A 25,315-nucleotide genomic window follows, 5' to 3' on the forward strand; every position below is an offset into this window, starting at 1 on the left:
TAAAATAAATTGGCTACTTGTTATTACAAGCGGTGGTCTATAATAATACTGACATCCTGCCTTAGTTTAAACTAATGAACAAATGAACTTAACTATCATTATCTTTTCTATATCTGTTTAAGTAAAAATATACTATAGTAGTTAGAAAAATAGCTTTAGAGTAGGAAAAACACATGCTGGGTCTCATTATGCCATTATAATATGAATGACCTTGGACAAGTAATTTAACTTCAAAGCCCTGGTTTTCTCATGTTGAAAATTGAGGTAATGAGATCACATTCCTGAGAGGACTTTTAGACATATTGTTTAAGAAAATATATGTAGCATACTGTAATAGTCCCAGGTACTCTATGAATGGGCAATAAACATCAACCATATTGTCATCACCAATTAAATTAATTAGTTTCATTAAAATTATAATTACTATTTTGCCTTATTACATTAAAACACTGAACCTGAAGAGCAGCAGTTGCTGAGATTCTGTGCTTGCAACAATATGAGAGCCATTGCTAGCAATGAAGTTCTGTTTTATGTCAGAGATTATAACTGTAGGTCTAATGTGTGCATTGTTTTCAACAGGTTTATTTCTGTAGCAATAGTAAATTCCAATTGAGTTGGATCTATTCCAGAACTCCCAACATTAGAAAAAATTGTTTTGGTCATCTGGCCATTGAATTATTTTTAAAATTCAGATTCTTCCTGTATTTCTATTCCCAATATTTTTTGCTGTTTTATTTGTTGATTAGTTTCATTTAATGACATTATCACCTTTTCTCCTTCTTTTTAAGTATATACCTATTAGGCAAGGAGACAGAGAGAAGAGACATACAGAGAACTCCTACCTTCTGTGTCATTCCCTAAATGCCTGCGGTTACTTGGGCTGGGCCAGGCTGAAGCCAGGAGCCAGGAGCCAGGAGCTGGAAACTGAATCCTTAACCCCTTGGGTCATTGCCTGATGCCTCCCAGGGTTTTCCACTAGCAGGAAGGTGGAATCAGAGGTAGAATAAGCACACGACATAGAATCCAGGTGTCCCAAACCAGCATCTTAACCAGTAGATCAAGTGGGCTGCCCTAGCTTTTTTATTTTTCAAGTGCTAGCTTATTAGCTCAGAAAATTCTGTGAATACAAATCTCTCTCTCTCTATATATATTTATATATATGTATGTGTATATAAAAATCTCTGTTATATAACTAACCTATACCCATGGGGAAGAAATAGATGAGCATGCACACAAGGCACACATACTCTCATACACCACACAAAATAAGTATTTTCATTTTGAGATAGCATCTTTTTTTTTTTTTCTTTGATAGGCAGAGTGGACAGTGAGACAGAGAGACAGAGAGAAAGGTCTTCCTTTTGCCGTTGGTTCACCTGCCAGTGGCCGCTGCGGCCGGTGCGCTGTGGCCGCGCACCGCGCTGATCCAATGGCAGGAGCCAGGTACTTCTCCTGGTCTCCCATGGGGTGCAGGGCCCAAGCACTTGGGCCATCCTCCACTGCACTCCCTGGCCACAGCAGAGAGCTGGCCTGGAAGAGGGGCAACCGGGACAGAATCCGACGCCCCGACCAGGACTAGAACCCGTTGTGCCAGCACCACAAGGCGGAGGATTAGCCTAGTGAGCCGCGGCGCCAGCCGAGATAGCATCTTTTAATGTCACTCTCATATTATTATTATTTTTTTTAGTAAATTGAGTTTCATCTGAATTGACACTCCATTTTGTCTGGCTAATTTGTTCAGTTTCAACAGTGTTCAAAGAAGAGAACCCAGACAGCAAGTGTGGTCAACAGGGGCTCTACAGCTGTTCCTGAGCCCTAATTTCCTGTCTTATAGAGATGGTACTGAATGGGACTCCTGAAATAGTGTGAGTTCACAATGCGCAACTGATTTCTGTTTCCTACTATGTTAACTGGAGAAAAAGAACCTGAAAGGAACTTACGAGGTTTTCTAGCTTTATGGGACAGCAACTCAAATTCTTTGCTCACAGTCTTAGTCTTTGTCTACTGCCTGGCACTTGCTCCTACTCTATTTGTGTCTGTCTTCCAAAGTGGAATTCATGAGAATTTATTTCATTGGCATATGCCTTTCTGCATAGTACTATTAACAGATTCAAAATTCTTTATCTCAAATTCTGAAATTTGGTTTTCAGAATCCAATAAAATGTTTCATAGCTTTTCAAATTTGAAGCTGTTTATAGTTACTATTTATCATATTTCATATTAATATTAATGTGTTTGGCTACCAAAGTATAAATGTGCTCGATTACAGGATACTGCCATAGAACTCAGCAGGGGGATTATGAAGGCATGTGGTATATGCACTGGATTACCTTTCTAAAATCCATAAAGTCTGAATTCTGATATAAAACTGGTCCTCATTCTCTTGAATGAGAGTTGGGAGCCTTTCTGACCAATGTAATGAGAAGAGCCCCAGGAGGGCAGTTCTGTCTCAACCGCCCCATCATTCTCTGAACTGTAATTCTATTCCGGACTCAAATTACTCTTGTGGTAATGAGGCTGTAAACTGTCTGCAGCCTCTTCCTCTTTATTTCATCCATTTCTCACCACACCTTGCAGACCAAGACATGTTTCCTGAATTTCTTGACTTAATGCCTTTTGTTTCTGTTAATGACATATTTAAATATTTCCTTCCTCAAATAGATAGATCTTGTTGATGACAGCACTACATAGCAATTAGGCTAGAATGATCCTTTGCCAGAGCTATTGTATGAATGATACTTATTTGTGGGGGCATTAAGCCAATAAATCCATGCCATGGTTTTGTCTCTGAGCTAAGAGGAATACCAAAGAAGAACAAAAGGTCACATTTAAAATCTCAGAAAGAGAAGAATAAAGAGAAGAAAGTCCAAAGTGGAAGACAAAAGAAAGAATAAGGAGAGTACTTTGTTCCATAGTGGACAGCTCATTGGATTAATTTTAATTGTTGTTGTTAACGTTACCTGTATCATGTTTTCACCAGATAATCACTGTCCTTTTTAACTTTCTGTCATTTATTTTCTTTTATTTGTTTGGGAGACAAAGATTCAGAAAGAAAGCGTTCTCATCTACTGGTTTGCTCTCCAAATTTTGTCGATTTGTCAATTTGTCAGAGCTGGAGCAGACCAAAATCAGGAGCCTGGAATTCAATTCAAGTCTCCCACATCAGTGGCAGAGACCCATCTACTAGGTTAGAAGTTGGAATTGGGGGCTGACGCCGTGGCTCACTAGGCTAATCCTCTGCCTTGAGGTGCCGGCACACCGGGTTCTAGTCCCGGTCGGGGCGCCGGATTCTGTCCCAGTTGCCCCTCTTCCAGGCCAGCTCTCTGCTGTGGCCAGGGAGTGCAGTGGAGGATGGCCCAAGTGCTTGGGCCCTGCACCCCATGGGAGACCAGGAGAAGCACCTGGCTCCTGCCATCGGATCAGCGCGGTGCGCTGGCTGCAGTGTGCCAGCCGTGGCGGCCATTGGAGTGTGAACCAACGGCAAAGGAAGACCTTTCTCTCTGTCTCTCTATCTCACTGTCCACTCTGTCAAAAAAAAAAAAAAAAAGTTGGAATTGGGAGCAGAGATTTGAACTCAGGCATCTGATATGGTATGTGGACATCTTGAGCAACATTTTAACCACTAGGCCAAACACCTGCCCCAGTACTTTGTACTATTATTTCCTCCTTGATGTACATGAATTTCACATTAGCACTATTTTGCTATTTACTGAAAAACAGATAATGGAAAAAAACCTCAATATTTCTAATTCTAAGCCAGCCTTGTAATGCCAGATGTAAAAACTCAGGCTCAAGGGAAGACTGTATACCAGAGTTAATTGATCTAAGCATGATTAACATTTTGAGCTAGATAATTCTTTGATGTTGGCAGTTTTCTTGTACATTGTAAAAAGTAGCAACATCCTTGTTATCCACCCACAAGTAACAGTAGTATTCCTTCACCCCTCCCATTGGGGAAAAAAAATCTCCATATACTGTGATATTTTTGCCTGTGGGCAAATCACTTCATTTTCTGCTTTGAGGATGTAGTTTATATGTATTCTAGAGGTTTCCATGAATAAAGGAAGTGCTACCATTATGACAGTGTTATAGCTGGAGGTGGGAATCATCTAAGCCGTCATATCTTTCTGGACTTCACTTTACATCTCACTCATTCATCCATTTAACTGATACTTATTGTTCAGAAGACCATAGTGGGTTCTAGAACAGTCCTGAAAAAGACAGTAAAGTGCCTATTCTCATGGAGTGTGGCCTTTGGAAGGCTGAGGGAGAATGACAAGTGTAAACAATCAGAGAACAAGTACACAGAAAATTTAGTTTAAAACAGTAAAAGGGGTTATAAGTAAAATTAAAGTAAAATTAAATGAGTGGAGTGATTGGCGGGTGGGTGGATGATGAGGGAAGGTTTCTCTAAGGAGACAGCATTACGCTGAGAAAGATAGGCCTAAGAGATGTGTACTTGTTATTCCAGAATAAGGGGGTAGAAAATGTGACTATCCTTGGACAAGGATAAAGCATTTGTGTTCAGTGTTAATGAGAAGGCCAGTGTGGAAGGGACGGAGAATTTCAGGAGAGCATTACTTGATGAGATTTCAGTGTTAAATTTGGGTCTGTATGTCATTGAAAACAGTTTAACTTCATGAATGTTACAATAGGTAGACATTAGAAACTTGTAACTAGAGGAATTAGCATATTCTCATGTAAAATTTTATAAAGACCATTCTGGGGACAAGAGTGAAAACTGGGAACTACATCACTGCAATCGAAGTAAGGGACGTTGGTGGTTTGAGTTAGAGTTATCACATCAGAATCAGAGAAATTGGAGCATTCAAAATATATTGTAGAAGTTGAGTTGCCAATAGTACCCATTTTATTGATGTTGTGATAGGAAGAGACGCATTCCTGGGTTTAGGGTTTGAACAGTTGGGAAGGTTATATTGCTGGATATTAGGTTAAGGACAATTTGTTAGGGGACTAGCTGGCTTGATATGTGTGGGAGGGGATGGGGAGTACTTTAGGGCATTTCTTTACCTTTTCTCTTTGTTTTGTGGTTATTCAAGAAGTTAGAGAGTGCACCTTTATCAGATGATCTTTGGTGTGAACCTCCTTTCTGGAACTTCTGCCTTTACAACTAAATTTTGAAATACCCAGCAGTGTGGGCCATCATTCATTTTTGCAAAAAGAATTATAAATATTAAGATTATATACATGATAAATTCTCAGTAAGTCACAAGTTCAGAATTACAGAGACAATAGATTTGTGTGGAAACAGACACCCATACCTTGCTTCACCTCCTTGCAATCTCTGTCTTGTTATGGATAACATTACCAGGGTTCTGGTCTTTGGTACAGAATGAAGTTTCCTTTTATACATTGGAGAAAATCTCAAGAAACAGTGTCTTAACACATGAAATTAGACAGAAAATAAAATTTTTAAGAACTTAATACCGGCCGGCGCCGCGACTCAATAGGCTAATCCTCCACCTAGCGGGTTCTAGTCCCGGTTGGGGCGCCGGATTCTGTCCTGGTTGCCCCTCTTCCAGGCCAGCTCTCTGCTGTGGCCAGGGAGTGCAGTGGAGGATGGCCCAAGTGCTTGGGCCCTGCACCCCATTGGAGACCAGGAGAAGTACCTGGCTCCTGCCTTTGGATCAGCACTGTGTGCCGGCCGCGGCAGCCATTGGAGGGTGAACCAACGGCAAAAGGAAGACCTTTCTCTCTGTCTCTCTCTCTCACTGTCCACTCTGCCTGTAAAAAAAAAAAAAAAAAACAATACCTTTCCAATGAATGGTTAGGAAATTTCTTCTTTCTCTGACCTCTTGTTGCTTAAAGGCTACGTGCTTTTGCAGGGTCTTTTAACATTCTTTGTCTTTAAACTTCAAGCAACAAGGAATGGACAGTTTTTTGTACCCAGTTCCAAATGTTGTACTCTCTAAGGTATGAAAAATCTGATTTGGCAAACAAATAAGTGAACAACAACAAAACAGATTTAACAACATGGATCATTTACTTTGGAAAGTGGTTTATTGTAGGATGTCTTTAAATTATGAACAACATTAAAAGAGATAAAATGTAATTTTATAAACAGTTTATCTGAAACATCCATTTCATGGAACTTATATACTGTGTTAAATAGGAATATCTTAAGTTAATGCATAAACTAGCATGGGGATTTTTGCTTCATTTTCCAACAGAACACAATACAATCTTTCATTTTCCTCAATGAATAAAATATTTGTCACTGTTAAATTCCTCCTACTTTTGGTTACACTATGAGTGCTTCTGGTAATTTTTCATTTCTACCTGGGGTTTCTGCTTTACCCATGGATGAGTTTATATATCAAGTTGGCAATAGTGTTGGAATAAACTCATAAATAGTTATTCTTTGCTGAAAAGAAAATGTCTGTTATTCATAAGTAAGTACAGTGTTTACTTCTTGTGGATATTGTATTTGGGTCGAAATACACATTTACTTTCTTCTATTGTCTATTTTTAAAAGATTCTGGAAATACAGAATAACAGATTTTAATCAGTAAAGCATAGCATTGTTTTTTTTTTCAAGGTAGTATATATAAAAAACCATAATAGTAATAACAATAAAAGCTGAATTGAATTTAGATGAAACTGCTTTGGAAATGTAAAAGTATGCAAATATGAGGTATTTTTATAAGCATTCTTATTATTCTTTGTGATTGTTAAGATGTATTGGATAATGCTGTTATCTTGGTTTATAATCCAAGCATTCAGATAATAAAGGCAAACTATAGTTAATCTGTGTGACGATGTATATTAAAAAGCAATCTTAGAAGTCTGTTTTAAGATCTCATAATTTTTTTTATTCAATTCCTTTTTTTTCCTTCTTTTTCTTTCTTTAACTAAACAGGAGAAGAGGAGGAGGGGTGGTGTGGTGGGATGAATTACTATGTTCCTAATGTTGTATTTCTGAGACACATGCAAATTAAAAAGAGGAAAAAAAAGTCTGTTTTAGTAAATAACAGAGAGCTTTGTAGGAATCGCATTGCTTCTAGACTTACATTCTGGCAATATTGTCTTCAGAGTCTTTTAGACGATGCAGTTTATGGTGCTGTGGTTAAGAATGCCGTCTTTAGTGCCAGACTTCCTGGATTCAAGTCCCGGCCAAACCACTTGTTACCTATAAGAACTTGGACAAGGCAAATAGCCATTTTGTATCTGTGTCTCTTTATCTGTAAAATGACAATAATAATAGTACCTAGCTTTTATGATTAAAAGTACTGATATAAGTAAAACTTTAGAAGAAGCCTGGAACATAGTATAAAACAAGTATCTGCAATTAATTTACCAGAAGCCTGGAAAAATATTCAAGCTTACTATTAAATTGCATTGATCCTGTCTGATATCTTCTTCATACATACAGAGATCACAATGTCCTGAATGTTTTTTAGAGGAGGGTCATCATTTGCCTAATTATTATACCTAGTGAAACATAAACATTAAAAACGTAACCAGGGGCTGCTGCTGTGATGTAATGGGTAAAGTCGTCGCCTGCAACACCTGCATCCAATATGGGTGCTGATTCAAGTTCCAGCTTCTCCCTCTTCCAATCAAACTCCCTGCTAAAAAGCCTGGAAAAGGCAGCAGAAGTTGGCCCAAGTGCTTGTGCCCCTGCACCTACATGGGAGACCTGGACAAAGCTGCTGGCTCCTGGCTTCAGCCTGGACCAGTGCAGGCCATTGCAGCCATCTGAGGAGTGAACCAGAGAAAGGAAGATTCTCTCTGTCTATTCCATTCTCTCTGTAACTCTTTCAAAATAAATAATTTTTTTAAAAAAGTACATAATTAAAAACAAGGGTTTGGCCTTCAAAAAAGAAAAAGTAACATTTTGAGATTTTGTCCAGTGCCTGATCCATAGCAGATGCTTTCCAGACCTGGATCCATGGGTTTTCCCCAGGATTCTAATCTATGATCCTGACTTCCACAGTCTTAGTAAATGTGTGTAGTATTCTTGGTTTATATGTGGCTTTTAACTTTAGAAAATCCAGTAACTTTGAATCTATAGTATTATGGCTGAACTATTAAGTTTTTTTTTTTTTTTAAAAAACACACACTTTAGTTCATTTAACTACGTAATATTTCCTGTGTTCCTAAATAATCTTTAGAAATGTAAGATTTTAAATGACCGAGTGCATTATTCAGATACTTATCTAAGATTTCAAATGTATACAATGTCAATTTATCTAAAAGACAAGAGGTAGGAGATTAGTATGTGTGAAAAGAAGTAGAAATATGATGTTTTTATTCTTGCATGCTGTAGACTTTGATGTTTTAATCAACTTGACATTTTACAATACAGGACTTTAGGGGTAGGCATTTGGTATAGTGGTTAAAGGCACAATATGAGACGCCTGCATCCCAGATCGAAGTGCCTGGTTTGACTCCTGGCAACTTGGCTTCCTGCCAATGCATACTCTGAGAAACAGCAGGTGATGGCTCAAAGACTTGGGTCCCTGCTGCCCTAGTGGGAAACCTGGATTGAATTCCTGGCTCCTGATTTGGGCTTGGTCTTGCCCTCATGGTTGCCAGGATTTGTGAAGGAAAGAATGCAGTAAAAGATCTCTGAGTTTCTGTCTTTCTTTCTCTGCTTTTCAAATAAAAAGAAAATAAGAAAAAAAAATTAAGTACAGAGTTCTGTTAAGAATTGTGTGTTGTTTATCAAGATTTTTAGGTGCAAATTATCTAGCCAGATGTTTAAACACCAAGAGGAAACAAGTTAAATATAATTAACAGTCTTCATTTATCAAGTAGTCAGTTCTCAGCAGCAGGTCACATAATCAGGCTCTTCTTACCCATAATATACATAGATGTAACTATTCAAGCAATATAAAGTGAGATATAAAAAAGCCTGATTTTGAAACTATAAACTTTGTGAAATTAGGGAGCATTAATTCATTACAGGTAACTTTTAAAATTTTGATAAGTGACTCTTTCTAATTGCCTTTTTATGATAACTTTAGACTTTATGGATATTGGAGCAGATATAATACTACCTTATAATTTATTACCTAAAAAATCATACCAATTGATTATGGGCCCGTGAAAATATTTAAGAACAGGGACATGGTTGGGTGTGTTGGATATACACATTTCACACACACACACAGACACACACACACTAATAGAAAAATAAGTTGTGGGGCCCTCTGTGGCATAGTAGGTTAACCATCCACCTGCGGCGCCCTCATCCCATGTGGGTACTAGTTTGAGTCCCGGCTGCTCCATTTCTGATCCAGCTCTCTGTATGGCTTGGGAAAGCAGTAGAAGATGGCTCAAGTGCTCGGGCCCCTGCACCCACGTGGGAGATCCTGAAGAAGCTTCTGCCTCCTGACTTTGGATCAACTCAGCTCCAGCTGTTGTTGCCATTTGGGAAGTGAACCAGGAGGTGGAAGACCCTTCTCTCTGACTGTAACTCTGCCTCAAGTAAACAAATAAATCTTTTAAAAAAATAAGATTTTATATAGCTGCATTATTTGAGTTGCTTAACTAGCTTGATCTACCATAGTGTGCGAATGAGGAGTTTGGGTAAATTGTAATGTTTTATAGGCTATAAGGTGGAGGTTCCAAAAATAACCATGCTAAGAATTACAAAGATCTTAAAATACTTGATTATGGGGAATTCTAAAATATTCTTTATAAGCTTCTAAAACTATGAAATCAACTACCAATTAAAAGCAAAACTTTTATTTTTTGTCTTGTGATATATCTGTAACTATTTCTGTATTTTCAATTTTTATTTTTGCATTTTAGGATTATTATAAATATTCTAAGCTGTCTTATAAAGGCTTTTTATTTTTATTTATTTGAAGGAGTTACAGAGAGAGGTCTTCCATCCTCTGGTTCACTCCCCAGATGGCGCAAAGGCTGGAGCTGACCTGACCCAAAATCAGGAGCCAGGGGCTTCTTTGGGGTCTCCCACGTGAATGCAGGGGCCCAAGGCTTGGGCCATTTTCCATTGCTTTTTTACTTTTGCAAGTTTCATTGGAGATCTAGGGAGTCATTTGCAAGTATTAATTTTCTTAAAGATTTATTCATTTATTTATTTGAAAGGCAGAGTGTTAGGGAAAGATAAGAGAGAGACAGAGAGAATCTTCAGTCTGCTGGCTCACTCCCCAAATAATCACAACCACCAGGGCTGGGCCAGGCAGAAGCCAGGAGTCAGGAACTTCTTCTGAGTCTCCTACATGAGTGGCAGGGGCCCAAATAACTATCTCCACTAACAAGTGGAGATAGGTGGAATAGGTTTTTTGTGCAAGAATGAATTCAGGCATGAGACAGAGTAGTGGTAAGCAAGGTAGCAAGGTTTAATGGGGTGAGGCATCCATCAGAACAGATGGGCACCTCTCTAGATGGAATCCAAGGCAGAGCTCCCAGTCATTCAGATTGGAGAAATCAAAGTTACGAAGTTTGATGAAGAGAATGTACCTGACAGGCTAGCTGGGCATCTCAGCAAAAAATTGAGAGCTGAGAGCTGAAATACATGTGATAGGATAGATGGGCATCTCAGGAGAGACAGAGTTCAGTCTGATTCAGAAGGGGCTTACGAAGGACTGGTACCCAGTTCTTCCTGCTGTTTCTCCTCCCCACCTCCTGGCCTTTTCTCTTGGAAACACATTTGCTGGGTATGAAACAGGTAAAGTTCTTCTCAAAGTTTTATTCCTCAGTGTTATCAGGCAGAGTAGGCCACTTCATGTAACAGAGAGGAGTATCCTAGGATGCCTTCCTTGTGGGGAAGGCTGGGAATACCTGTAAAGTTACTGGAGGTGTGGACAGGACTTTGTAGTTTAAAATACTGGCCTGCTTGCAGGGTGTGCTTCTGAGACTGCTAGAAGCTGCTCCATTCCTTTCCTTTCTCCTTGGGCGCTTTGGTTTCCTTTGGACCCCTCTCACACACATGAGCTAATTTCTAGCTTCCTACCTAAAAACTGGGCCATCAGCTGCTGCCTTTTCAAATTCATTAGCAGGACCAGAGGCAGGGTTGCCAGTACTCAAACTGGCATTTTGATATGGATGCTGTTGTTTCTAGTAGAGGCTTAACCTGCTAAGCCATGATATAGGATCAGAGCCTAATGTTTAATAGGGAATTAAAGCAGTAGTATAGTGGAAGTTGTATTAAGCAAGAATTAAGAATCTATGTCGAGTTTTCAGTTCTGACAATATAAAGGATTTGAACTGACTTTCAGTCTCCTTTAGTCCCCATCAGTTGAAGTATGTTTGTGATACATGAATGCATAATAAGAGAAATGTGCTTACAGAATCAAGAGAATAAGTCATGATCCATACAGCTTCCCTGAAACCATTCTCTAAGCTTACCAGAGATTTATGGGCATATTTTCCTGGAATTTTATTTCCCTGGGATAGAATGATTTATGTTGGATAGGGAAATGATCCCTTTTCTTGGGTTTATGTATGTGGGGAGCAACAGTAGGTAACAGTAATGACTAGGGGGGAACAAAAATGACCTTAGTAAGTGTGAATGAAAGCAATGGAGAGACGAAAGCAATTTAAGGACCCAGTTATTTATTGGCATGCATTTTCAAATCTGTTAACTATGGAGATAAGAAAAGATTGATAAGAAAGAGAGCAAAGTATTAAGGAGACAAAATACAATGGAGAAAAGATGCCCTCAGTGTTTTCCTATGGTTTACATGGCTACACCTTTTCCTCTTTCTTTTCTTGATAATGAAGGAGTGAATTGAAAATGTTTGAAAATGAAGGAGTGAATATTCCAAAATTATGTAGACACAATTAATAAACTCAGTAAAATAGGAATTTAGGAAACTATACAGTATTCCACTTGTATTACGGAACAGTTAAATAAGAACTCACTTTTAGCCATAAGCTAAGCAAACATCAAGCTTATTTATCTGGCTTATTTTTATTCCATTTATCTATGCGAACTCTTCATTATGTTTAGTCTCCCTTAATACATGAAATAAGATTTCCTTTTTGCTATAATATTTTCAAGTCAAAGTACAACTCAAATGTCAGAGATGTTGATGATGACTTGTTATTTTCACCATAAAAACCAACTGATTTTCAAATGAGAAAATGTTTCTATAAAATATACTTAACGTTATTTACTTTTCATTCTGTGTCTGCAAGTGAGCCAGTATAGTAAGATGGTTAAGAGTTACAAATTCACGATTAAGTCTTGAAGTCTGAATTCTGACTTCACTCCCGTGTGACTTCGAACAAATTAATTCAACTTTCTGTACCTGGATTTCTTTGTCCTTAGAATGATGAAAATTACAGTGATTTGCCCAGAATGCTGTTATGAGAATTAAATTAATTCAGGATAAACACTTACTATAGTACTTACAACACATAATCTCTTCATAATTCAGTGGTTCTCCCTTTGGTGATATTTGAATCACCTGGGGAGCTTGGTGCCGAGGTTTTATACCTCACCATTTACATTAAGATCTTTGGGGGTGAAACCCAGTAGTGAGAGTCATTAAGGTACCATAAGTGATCCTGTCAAGCAGCCTGAGTTGGAAATCACTGCCATAGATGTCGGCTGTGATTATTTCGCAGACTAAATTATAAACTTTCTGAAGCCAAGGAGTCCGTTACAGTAGTCCTCACCCTTACCCAAGGTTTTACTGCCTGAGGATTTCAGTTTCCTACAGTCTGAAGATATTAATGGGAAGTTCCAGAAATGAATAACTCCTAAGTTTTAAATTGCTGTTTGGAGTAATGTGAAATTTCTTGCATTCTGTTCCATCCCACCTTTGTCCAGCACATCCACACTGGATAAAGTTAGGTACTTACTCTGTGGTAGTTGAAAGAGAGAGAGACCATATGCAGATAGTTTTTATTGTACTATATGGTTATAATTGTTCTGTTTTGTTATTGTTCTTAATCTCTTATCCTGCCTAATTTATAAATTAAGTTTTATCATAAGTGTAGATGTTTGTGTGTGTGTGTGTGTGTGTGTATGAAAAAGCATAGTTATATATTCGGTTAAGTACTATTTGTAGTTTCAGGCATCTGTTACACGTTTTGGGACCCATTCCCCCAGAATATACCATACTATCTTGTCCTACTATGTCCTACTATGGGCCTGCTATTACTGGCTCTTCATGCCCTCCTCTCCAGTGTAGCTATTTCAGTGCCTTATTTGTAACTAATGCTCATTAAATACTATCAATTAAAGAAAACATGTTGATGATTTCTGAGATGTGTAAAGGCCTTGCAGTACTGCAGAGGTGCTAATTGTAAGTATTAATTATTCATTTCCTCCGTTACTCATTTATACAAGCTATGCACTGTGTAGTCTTAATGCAAACACTGTTGGCATGTGTGGCTGGAAAAGGTAGTCCCTGTTCTGAAGAGTTTGTAATCTAGTATATGGTGGAACCATGAATAGATGGATACGTGACTTAACGGAAGAGAAACTGACCATGTTTAAATGCTGTGCTTCAATTTGTAGTCCCTTGGAAGCAAACTCCAAGATGGAGCATGCGGCTTGTTTGTTAGGAAGCACTCTTGGGAGCAACACCTCCATATGTGGTAGGGAAAGACAAGAGTGTGAAAGAAGCATAACTGAGCAGGCAAAGAAGTTAATTTTCAAAGCATTCCCTACGAAGTGCACAGTCAACCTCACAAGGTGCTCCAAGGTCACTGTGGCTCTTCAGAGTTTGCCTACGTTGGGCCTGAGGAGGGCCAGGTTTTCATTCTTCTCACTTGATCAGTACATGGGTATAATTCCTGCTGAAGGCAGTGGTCTTGAGCAACACATGCTTAGGCAGAAACAATTCCCAAGTAGAACTGACAGCTCAGGGAGTCTTTTGACATCTCTCCCCAGCAGGGGAGAACCTGTCCTTCATTTCTAAAGGAGGATTTGCATGGAGTATTAATGCTTCCACCACACACAGTAAGAAAGTTTTTTAAGGTACTGGAGCTCAGAGAAGAAAGAAATCATGTTTATTTAGGAGGAGGGGGAAGAACCATTATGAATTGTGAACTTTCTCAAGAGGATATCATTGCAATCAAGAGGATATCATTGCAATTTGATGTTTAAGGATAGCTAAGATTTTAAGAGGCTAAGATGAAATGCAGTGTGTATTCCAGCTACAGGGAACAGTAGAGGTACAGATGGAAAAAGATCAAGTATAGATTTGTTTAAAAGCTCATGGGTCTAGAAGGCCAGTTCTAATTTGGTTGCCATTCAGAAGCAGGGAAGAAAATGTCCCAGTGTGCTTCAAAGAGATGAATCTGGTACCAATATGGAGAAATAGGTGGGGGGAAGATCTGGAGATCAGGGAGATTAGGGAGCGAGCCAAAGAGACTGTACACCACGAGCCAACATAAGGAGGGAGCAGCTGATGTGGGCAGAAAGGCAGAGAACTGCGGAGAGCTGGGAAGATAATGGTTGTGGGAGCTGACTGGAGGTTCCTAAAAGGTGTAAGGATGCTCAGTAGTTGAAGCTTAGCTGTAGTGAGGAAAGGCATCATGTGGGACAAGAGAGCTCAGAAAGAGCAGGGACTTTGGTCCACTATTAGAAAAGCAGACGAAAAAAGAGACTGAGATTTTTTTTTTGGTGGATCATTGGGAATACATGAAAATAGATTGTTCAGTTTTATTTGAATCCTCTTTTCTTGTATGCATTATTCTCTGAGGCTTTCCTGAGAATGTCAGTCGTCCATTTTCCCTCATCATCCAAAAAGAATATCAGTGGTCTGACCCTCGCCGCACTGGAGTACTGCTTTAAATGTTGCTAGGCAAAGCTGTGAAATAAGTAATAATTGCCCTCACAATGCCAGCCATCAGTATTCTCACATCTAGCTATCCGTTTCAGATCCTAGGAGTACTTATATTCCCTCTACCTTTCCTCTTCCTAGTCAAAAGTGGGCATTTCTACTGTAATGTTGGTTTCTCCAGTTACATTTCATCTACTCCTGAGTTATCTGTATTTGGAGGATTAAACTCTAATTCTCTTTAAATGAATTTTGGTGAATGATATTATTTTATGTAAGAGGGCTTTTGAGCTCTTAAAAGTGATGCTAAGTGTGAGGTCACCCTCATTGATTGAATTTTGAGGTTCAACATTTTCAGGATTTAAACAAAATGGAAAATTAAGTCCTGCTTGTAGCTTCTTAACCTTGGAAGGAGGTCCTGGTATGGTATAAACACTGCCTTCCGGGGGACTCAGCTGTGGAGTGCTGTATACTTTAATATTGTTAGAATTAATTTTTTCTCCTCTCACCAAAATGAATGAACTGATCATCCTATAATTTGTCATTATGAAAGAAGTTTCCCTACTTCATCTTAATGTCTAGGGTGTTTCATTTAAGAACAGCTTAAATGAGCTCTATTTCAAAATGAACTATACTGTAATATCATTAGTTCCCAACTAGTCACTTTGAGAAGTCACAGAACTGTGCACAATTTCTCTTTCCATTCTAAAACCTTGAGAGAAGGTAATTGAGATATAGACACTTGAGATTCTCAATTTTATTGCTTTGGAAAGAAATTTCAATTTAGAGTTTATCTGGTTATGGTTCCCAAATATTTCTCAAAGGAGGATAAATCAAGCTTGTTGGAAAGGTCTAACCATATATCATCCATTCCTATTACCTGAAATACCTTGCTTGACATTGTCAGAGCACTCTGCTGGCTGTGATTAAAGCTCAACTTGGTTTGAGTGTCAAACCACTGCTTTTGCTTTTTGTTTATTTGTCTCCTCCTAGATTGAACACAGTTCTTTAAGATAATTTCTGTCTCATCTTAAGTCACTAGTGTGTGTATCCAATTGTCCATTCTTTGCTTCTTTGTTAATGTTTATGAAAGCTCCTTGGAATATATGACTCACTGTGATAATCTATCAGCCTGCCTTCCGTATCAATGACTAGTTTGTGTTTGAAACTTCGCCCTTCTCTACATCTTTAAAACTAATTCTTCTCCCTGAGTGGTGAGTATGAATCTGTGCCTGATCCTATGTATGAATACAAACCCCTCTCTACTTCTTGGCAATGATAGATGTGGACTGCCCTTCTCTGTTTTTATGTAAGGATTGTTCTTTTAGGTTGCTTCAAATATGCTTATTAGTTCTTATATTAGGAATTAAATTAAAGGATAATAAGTAACTCTTATTAAGATAGTTCTTTCTTTCAAAGAACTAGCTCACACAAAGACTTCTGCCACCCATTGTTTATGCCAGTAATAGGAAATGAAATCTCCTTTCCTTGCACAGTAATAGTGAAGACACCAGGAAACTGATGAAAGTGAATTCTGGCAGATTACTGAAACCTTGAGCCCCTCTGATGGCCTTAGAGCATTCTCCAAATTCCTTCCTTCAAACCTCATGATAATGAAGTAGGAGGGGGGAGTGCTTTGGAAGCTGTTTGTCCAGGTGATGAACCATGTAGAACTACACTTCAGAGTCTCAGAGTTGAAAGAAGCCAGGAAAGGAAGTTTCTTCAGTCCTTCTCTCTTCTTTATGGGGCAAAGAATGTCATTCTGAGTAAAGAGATAAGGTAACTATCAACCCAAGTCATTAAATGTATTTTTCACCAATGTGTGAATAATACCTGCCACTTAGAAGGCTCTATTGGTTCACTTACTGAATGGAGAAATTGATGAGCAGAGACAAGGGGAAAAAAACTCAGGGTAGCAGTTGCCTTCCTCTTTAGGCACTATTCTTTCCCACACCCAGCATCACTTCACCTGTATGTGTGAGTGAATTGTCTTGAGAGCATCAGAATAGAATGGCCAAGTATATAGCCCTGGAAAAAGACTGCCTGTGTTTACATTCTTGTTGGATCTTCAAAAAGTCATTTATCTGAGACCTCAACTTTTCAGTAATAGAGACAATATTAGACTTTATCTCACAGGATGTTAGTGAGCATTGAAAGAGTTAAGTTGTAGGGGCTGGTGCTATGGCATAGAGAGTAAAGCCACTGCCTGCAGTGCTGGCATCCTATATGGGTACTGGTTTGAGTCCTGGCTGCTCCACTTCCAATCCAGCTCTCTGCTATGGCCTGGGAAAGCAGTGGAGGATGGCCCAATTCCTTGGGCCACTGCACCCACGTGGGAGACCTAGAAAAAGCTCCTGGCTCCTGCCTTCGGAGAGGTGCAACTCCAGCTGTTGCAGCCATCTAGGGAGTGAACTAGTGGATGGAAGACATCTCTGTATCTCTCTCTCTCTCTCTCTCTCTTTCTCTTTCTCTCTGCCTCACTGTAAGTCTGCCTTCAAATAAATAAATAAATCTTAAGAAAAAAAAAGTTCAATTGTGTAAAAGACTTAATGCCTAGTACACAGGTAACACTCCATCTGAGTTGACTGTTAACATTAGGAGGCCAGAGTTGTGGTGCAGTGAATTGTGCACTCAGATGTCTGTGGTGCCGACATCTCATATCGGAAGGCTGGTTCAAGTCTCAGCTGCTCTGCTTCCCTTCAAGCTCCCTGCAAGCGCACCTAGAGAAGCAGCAGATAATGGCCCAGGTACTTGGGCTCTTGTCACTCATGTGAGAAACTGGGTAGAGTTCTAAGCTCCTGGCTTCAGCCTGGCCCTGCCGTAGTTCTTGTGGCTATTTAGGGAATGGACCAGCTGATAGACGATGCCTTTCTTCTCTATCTCTTCCTCTCTGGCACTCTGCCTTTCACACAGGTTAAAAAAAAATTATATTGGGAAATTGGCAATCAGTGGCAAGTGATGTAAGCCACAGAGCTTCCCTGTGGAGCAAGTTTGAAATTTGACAAATGGTTCTTCAACAATGTGGAGTCAGGTGGTTTAGGGAGGAGCCTGGAGGAGCTGACATCTTCACCTCTCCGCTCACATTCAGTATTGGTTCCTACATTTCTGCAGCCAGGAAAGTTTAACAGAAGCCCTACTGAAATCTTGAAAGCAGTGTGAGTATTCTCTCATGGCAAATAACTGAGTATCTGACAAGGAGGTGAGGAGATGCCTGAGAAATATTTTGGGCTACAGTGCCACCGAAGTCTGATGTTGATAGTATCTCTGCCACTCATTAGTTGCTGCCCTGGCAGAATTACTCATGCTCTTGAGACCTCAGTTTCCTCATTTGTAAATTGAATAAAAAATACTTCTTACTTTATATAGAAGGTTAATTAAGACAGCACATATATGGGGACTTCAGAATGTTTGTGGAAAAATTGAATTAAAAGATAAGTTGATTTTAGTGAAATTCTATGCATAGCTTTTTTCATTATACACACTTTCCATAAACTTTTTGAAAAATCCTTGTACATGTAAAGTGCCAGATGCATCCCAGGGATGTCACAAGTGATAAAATTTCAAAATAGTTATTATGGTAATAAAATTCCAGGGCCCAACACATTGGAAAAAATATCCATTACTATGTAAAGATACTATTTCATTTGATTGCCACTTCAGAAACTAACAAGGTGATTTCTAGTTTTTGAAACTATTAGTCTTTTATCAATGAACTTGTTAAAATGATACCGTGATTTCAGAAACATCAGGAGGCAGTTGGAATGTTTTCTAAAAAGTAAATGAAAGAGGGGCCAGTGCTGTGGCACAGCAAGTTAAAGCCCCAGCCTGCAGCACCGGCATCCCAGCAGTTCAAATCCTGGCTGCTCCACTTCCGATCCAGCTCTCTGCTAATGTACCTGGGAAAGCAGTGGAGGATAGCCCAAGTCCTTGAGCCCCTGCACTCATGTGGGAGACCCAACAGAAGCTCCTGGCTCCTGGCTTTGGATTGGCTTAGCTCCAGCCATTTGGGGAGTGGACCAGCAGATGGAAGACCTCTTTTTCTCTCTGTCCCTGCCTTTCTCTGTAACTCTTTTAAAAAATAATTATTATTTTAAAAAAATAAATGAAAGAAGGGAGGGAGGGAGAGAGGAGAGAAATGAAAGACAGAAAAGAGGATATATAGAGATTTAGACATAATGGATATCAAGGCCAATGTCACCCTTATGAGCCCCTTAATTTTCCTTTTGGAGATTATTGATAATGAAAATTTCCATCTGACTTTATAAAGGAATCATCAATTGATGCTCTTTTATAAGGTTATGTACTAGGCAGGACTGGGCCAGCCAATATACAATAGCAAACAACCCCAGAATCTCAAAGCTTAAATTAACAACAACAAAGTTGTTTCTGACTCATACTATATAACCATTATTGATTGAATAGGAACTCTATTTCCTGTTTACTCAGGGATGCAGACCAATGGAACCTCCACAGTTTGAGCCTCTCTCATTTACTAGTGGCTAGGCAGGGGTAGAAAAGATGGCACATTGTGATCTAGCTCTCAACACACATCTTTAACCAAAGGACTTCATGTTGATGTTTATCATGGTGAGGCAGGAAGTATGCTGGAGGGGTATGCACAAATACTTGGTAGCCAGAACATCTGTGGTGCCCATACATTCTGAATCTCCTCCTCTGCACATGTGATAGGATTGTACTTATCTTGAGTTAGCCATGATTATGTAATGTGTTTTGGCCGCTAAATCATGAGTAAGGGTAATCTATCACTTCCATGTTTAATCTTCAAAATCTAGTATAATTTGCAATCTATTTTCCTCTTGTCAGTGTGCTTACGATTTTGTCAGTCTGGGTTTCTGAGCAAACATAAGATGATGCAGCGCTCTCCACAAAGTCATGATGGACACATAGTATGAGCAACATATGAGCAAGCACATGTCATTGGGGCTTGAAAGTCTTTGTTCTGTAACATATCTTGTCCTACTCTGATTCTCATAATCAGGTTAGGAAACATTTCCAAAAGTTTAAGAATAGTTTTCTTTTGCTTATTTGCATTTCTCTTTATTTTTTCTACCTTCATTTTTTTCTTTTTAAATTTGAAAGGCAGAGAAACTGAGATCTTCAGTCAATTCACTTCCCCTACCTGCCACCCTCTCCCCACCAATCCAAAAGATTGTAACAGCTGGAGCTGGGCAAGGCTGAAACAAAGAGCGAGGAGCTCCAATCCCAAGCATGGGTGTCAGGCAAGCATCAACCACTTGAGCTATCACTGCTGCATCCCAGAGTACATATTAGCAGGAAGCTGGAATTAGAACCAGAGCCAGGACTCTAACACAGGCACTCTGACATATAATGAAAATGCTGCACCAAACACCTAGCCTGTAGTTCGATTTCTGTGTCCTCAAACTTAGTGATCCTAGGGACAGTTTTTATAATCACCTAAGAAAAAATTACGTAAACACGTGTGCTGGTATTAGTAGTCATATTTAGGAGCAAGAAGTAAGGAGAGTCTATTAATTATAACTGCAGGGAAGGGCTGGGTTGTCAACCTCTCTTCTACTAAAAATAGAGCATCATTTAGTGGTTCATCACAAACATATCTGTCCTAATGATGGGGTTTTGGGGAACACCTGTATTCTTAATATGCTAGATTTTTTCTTTCATTTAAATTTGTTCATTGTGTATTGAGTTATTTTACAAGAAATATCGTTAATTTATTACCCATGTTCTATAGAAATCAATGATCAAAGCAGGGTACTGTTGGCAAGTGGGGAGAATAATAGGCTTGTTGTCCCAGCAAGATAGTTTGTGGACCTCGAAGATTTTCGTGCTCCCTGTTGGTCCTGAAGGTGAGACAGAACAATGAACTCAGGTACAGATCCTGCTACTGATTGGTCTGGTTCTGTGACCTTGGGCGAGGCACTTAATCACTTTGGATCTCAGTTTCCTCATCTTTAAAATGAGGATAATAATACTGGCGTAAGCTGTGGGGATGTTATGTGGATAAACTAATTAATGATTATAAAATGCTTTGAAAGTGCAAAGGGTATAATTGTCGGGTGCTATTATTAAGAAGTATTATTAGTGTGTTGTGTTTAATTGTTATTAGGGTTTCTCTCTGCTTTGAAGTCAGCCTCCACGTGGACAGTAGGATTGGAACAAGTTTACAGATGAGCTGTTCAAGTCCTTTTTTTTTTTTTATTTGTCTTGCCTGGAGAAAATATACTGTAGCTAGGGTAATCATCATTATGAAAAGTATCTCTTCAAGATAAAAAACAAAGATAGGAAATGATCTTCATTTTGAAAAAGTGGAAATTGCTCTTACTTTAAAAGTATCAATCAATTCTTTACAACCTCATATAGCCCTATGTTTCAGTAAAATCTGACAATGTGCAAAATTTGAAACTTCAGGCATTTTCTGCTTCAGCACAACACAGAAAATGTTCTTTCCCAGATAACTTTAGATCAGCTGAAGCAGCTCTTTCTAATTTTCCCACAGTGTTTGCTTCAAGGATGAAAATAAGTGAGGTATTCTCCCGAGGGGAAAAATTCTGATCTTTGGTTGTATTTTGCATTTACAAATAGTTAAATCCCCAGCCCAAATTAATTTTCATTTGTTTTGTAGATTGTCTGTTGGGAAATGTGTTTCTAGGTACATAAAAACAAGCTATTCTTTTGAAGGTCAAATGCACCATGTTTATAGATGACTGCATGGTACAGCTAAACAATCCTGGCTTTTGAACAAAAAGACCAAAGCCTTAGGAGAATTTCTTATTGGCTATATGTGTTTTAACACAATAATTTGACATTTGCCTCAGTTTCCATATGCAAAGATGTGTATGTAAAATAATTCTTATTTACCTAACAGAGTTCTGGAAAGGATCAAAGGAGGTAAAAGTTTTAAAATAGTTTACAAGCAAAAGAAGTTATTTAAATTGTGTTGTTATCTAGCATTTAAATTACTTTTAGTTTGTTCTTGAGTCAACAAGCTCCTAAATATATTTTTGTGAGTAATAAAGATAATAGCAAATCATATAATTTCCTTGAAATGTTCTGAAGCCCATGCCTTTAGTCTTATATCCTATAACGTGATGAACAAGAAGTTCATACGAGCTTTCCAAGGCTTTGTCCTTAAGTAGATCTGGTAGCATAAGAGATTAGACTGGTAGGTTTTGTTCATTTGCTTCGCTGCTATTGGGCATCCTCTTTTTTTTTCTTTCTAATTTTGTGTGCAAATGTGAACATTTATAGCATTACATTGTATTTCAAAGAGAGGAGTTTTTAAAAATTATTTATTTATATGAAAGGCGGACTGTGAGAGAACACTCCCATCTGCTGATTTACTCCCCAAATGTCTGAGCTGAGGCTGAAGCTTATAGCTGGGAACTCATTCAGATCCTCACATTGGTGACAGGAGCCCAATTACTACAGCTGTCACCATGACCCCAGGGTCTGCATTAGCAGGCAACTGGATTCTGGAATTCAGAGGCAGATATCATTGAGCTCAGGCACTCCAGTGTCAGAGGCAGGCATCTTAATTAGTGTCTTACCTGCTAGGCCATACAGCCACCACCCCAGCATTAAATTTTAAAGCTACCTTGAACTCTAAACACAGGAGAGATTTGTTTAGAATGCAAAGGAATGTAAGGTTTCTGAAATAAATCTAATGTTTAAGTTTCAAGTCACAAAATAGTTTTAGAGATTGATCTTACTGTTCTACCATAGAAGATAAACATTCAGAAACTTTTGAGTGACCAGAAGTTTTCAGAGCCTAGCCTTCTGGGGTCAGAGGACTGAGATACTTAGGCCTACCCTTCAGGCACCATTATTTTATCCCAAATATTTTACTACTTTTGATGGCTTAAATCTTTGCAAGAAGAACAAATCCCAGAATCCATTTATTTACTTCCCTAAAAATGTTGCCCTCATGAATTGACAGCAAAGGTACCAGAGCTGTTTATTCCTTTACAAGTGCCCAAGAGGAGGCTAAAGGCAGAGTTAGTAAGTTTTCTTGTCTTGTTTTTGGTCTTGTTCATTTATTTCCTACACTGGGTGCTCTGGAATAGTGCCCATATATTCCTGTTCCTACTGGGAATGTTGTATGCTGATGACTAACAATTAAATCTATCCACTGGATTTGACTGCTGTTAGAGGCAGCTGTCCCTTCCAAAGTCATACCTGCACTCCTGGGGCTAGTTCACGTCCAGTGGCTGCTTGCCTTTGCCTTGATGGGGAATAACAATTATGGACTATTCCAATGCCAGAGCTCATGTCCCAAACCTGTCCAGTTTCATGCTGTGTTAACTAGGAAGAGATGGTTCTCCATGAATGCAGACATTGGTGTGAGCACAGGAAGAAGTGAAATAGCAGAGCCTGACATGGGAAACTGTCTCACTTAATCATGCAAATTGCCTGTGCTTTCTGGCCTTGGTTGTGCTTAAACCCAGATTACCACTTCCATAATGGATTGGTGCTGGATCCACCAACCTTATGACTTGAATTAGACATAACCCAGCACATAATAGGCAGCAGGGTGTAGGATTGGCTGAAGCCTATGTTACAATTTTATTTCTTATGTCAACCAATCTTCAGGCCATCAGACAAATATGTAGGGCCAATTTCATCATAACATGGCCAGTAAATTGCCAAGTCTGTTAATGAGTGGAAGCCCAAAGAGCTGTAATACTTCCAGGAGTTTTGAGGATATATGTGGAACTGGATCTAGAAAGTGCTGTACCAAAGTGACTGGAACAAAAAGTCAATTAAAGAAGAGTTTATTAACATGGGAGGACCAACCCATGAAACAGAATTTAACACCCTGGCAAGGGCTTTGGGACATGCTGTTTACATATTGCCAGGATGGTACTTTGAAGCTTGTGAGATGTGTTGACTGACACTATAAGAAATGGAAGTGCCAGAATTGCTTTGTAGACAGTAGACGAATGAGTCCAAAGCCTCAGAGAAGTATCTTAATACACATAAGGCTGGAAAACCGACCAGATGGCCATGTTCTGCAGGGGAACCTGGAGCCAAAGAAATAATGAAAACACCAGTGAGAGGAGCACCATCACTCCTGAAAAGTCCAGTTGGTATCCATCCACTGCCCAAAGCTGACTATAAAAGGCGGTCATCGAACTGGACTTTGGATAGCAAAGAATCTGGTGGTGATGATGAGTCTGGTTCTCTAAGGCCAGATAAATCCTGGTGAGTGTTAGAAGACTACAACAAACTCAACTAAGCTTCAATTACGTGGTTTGCAGCCATTGATCTGGCAAATCTATTCTTTCCCATCCCTGTCAGGGAGAAGGAACAGAAGCACTTTACATTCACTTGGTTAGACAGCAGTAAAAATTTACGATTTTTCCTCAAGGCTGTACTTGCTGTGTTACCTTCTTAAGGAACCTGGCTGTCTGGATGTTCTGTTGAACATCACATTGTTCTGTTATTTGATGTGTATCAGCCTGATCTTCAGTAAGTGACATCCTATGTGAGGCATGTGTGATCCAGAAGATAGAGGATGAGCCTTGTGGAAATTCAAAGGTCTTCTATGTCAGTAAAGTTTTTACGAGTCTGAGGCATGATGGAACATCCTTACCAAACTAAACCAGAAGCCATTACTGCTCACATTTCCCAGCATGAAGAAGGAAGCACAATGCCTGGAAGGCTTCCTTGAATTATGGATGTACATATTCCATTTAGTAATACTGTTCAATTCTTTTACTAAGGGATACAAAATGTAGCCAGCTTTGAGTAGGGCTCGGAAGAGAAACAAGTCTACAAGTTCATGATACAGTGAAAGTAGTCCTACCACTGGGGTCATATTTTCTGGCAGATCTTATGCAAACCCCAGTGGGAAAATCACAAAGTGGATTCCTAGCATTAAGAAGCAAGGCTTTGCCATCTGATGCTGATAAATGTATGCTTTGTGAAAATACTTCTGTTGCACTTCTTGGTGCTAATAGGATGGAGCACCTAACCTTGAATAAAAAGTAACCTTGTGACCAGTGCTACCATCATCAACTGGGCTATATATAACAAGTTAGAAGGTTTGCAGGTTGGTGGATTGTCTATGGAAGTGGTACATCCAGGATTGAGCCACAACCAGGACCAGAAGGCAAAGACAATGTACATGAGCAGGTTGGCCAGTTTTTCATGTCAGGCTCCACAATTTCAACTGCATTTCTTTCTCTGCTTACACCTGTGACTTCATTCATGAGGGTGCATTCCTTTCCAGCTAATTAAGGGAGAAAATGGACAAGGTTGGTTTATCATTTGACCAACCTAGTACGAGAGTTATATTCAGAAATGCACTGCTTCTGACTGCTGCTGCAGCAGAGATGTTCCTAAATGACAGGAATTGGGGAAATCCTCCCAATGGTAAGAGTGTTGGGAATTTCACGCATTCATCCTTCCATGTTGTGTAAGTTAAAAATGCACACTAATTCATGGTCAGTGGTGAATGACTTATCCAATTGGTGAGAGATCTAGGAGGAGAAAAGGTGACAGATTATTAATGAGGATGGAGTCTGGGAAGTGGCATTTAGGTGGACCTATTGAGTGGGCATGAGATGTGAATATCTTTGTAT

The 25,315-nt window shown here is 39.2% G+C and overlaps 1 protein-coding gene across 6 annotated transcripts in view; it reads left to right on the forward strand.

Annotated features, from left to right (window-relative positions):
- MACROD2 (mono-ADP ribosylhydrolase 2) overlaps positions 1 to 25,315 on the forward strand; it is a 2,173,823-nt gene that overhangs the window by 643,168 nt on the left and 1,505,340 nt on the right. The window lies entirely within an intron of this gene.

This window comes from Oryctolagus cuniculus, chromosome 11 (genome assembly GCF_964237555.1).
Source record: "Oryctolagus cuniculus chromosome 11, mOryCun1.1, whole genome shotgun sequence".
Classification (NCBI taxonomy): domain Eukaryota; kingdom Metazoa; phylum Chordata; class Mammalia; order Lagomorpha; family Leporidae; genus Oryctolagus; species Oryctolagus cuniculus.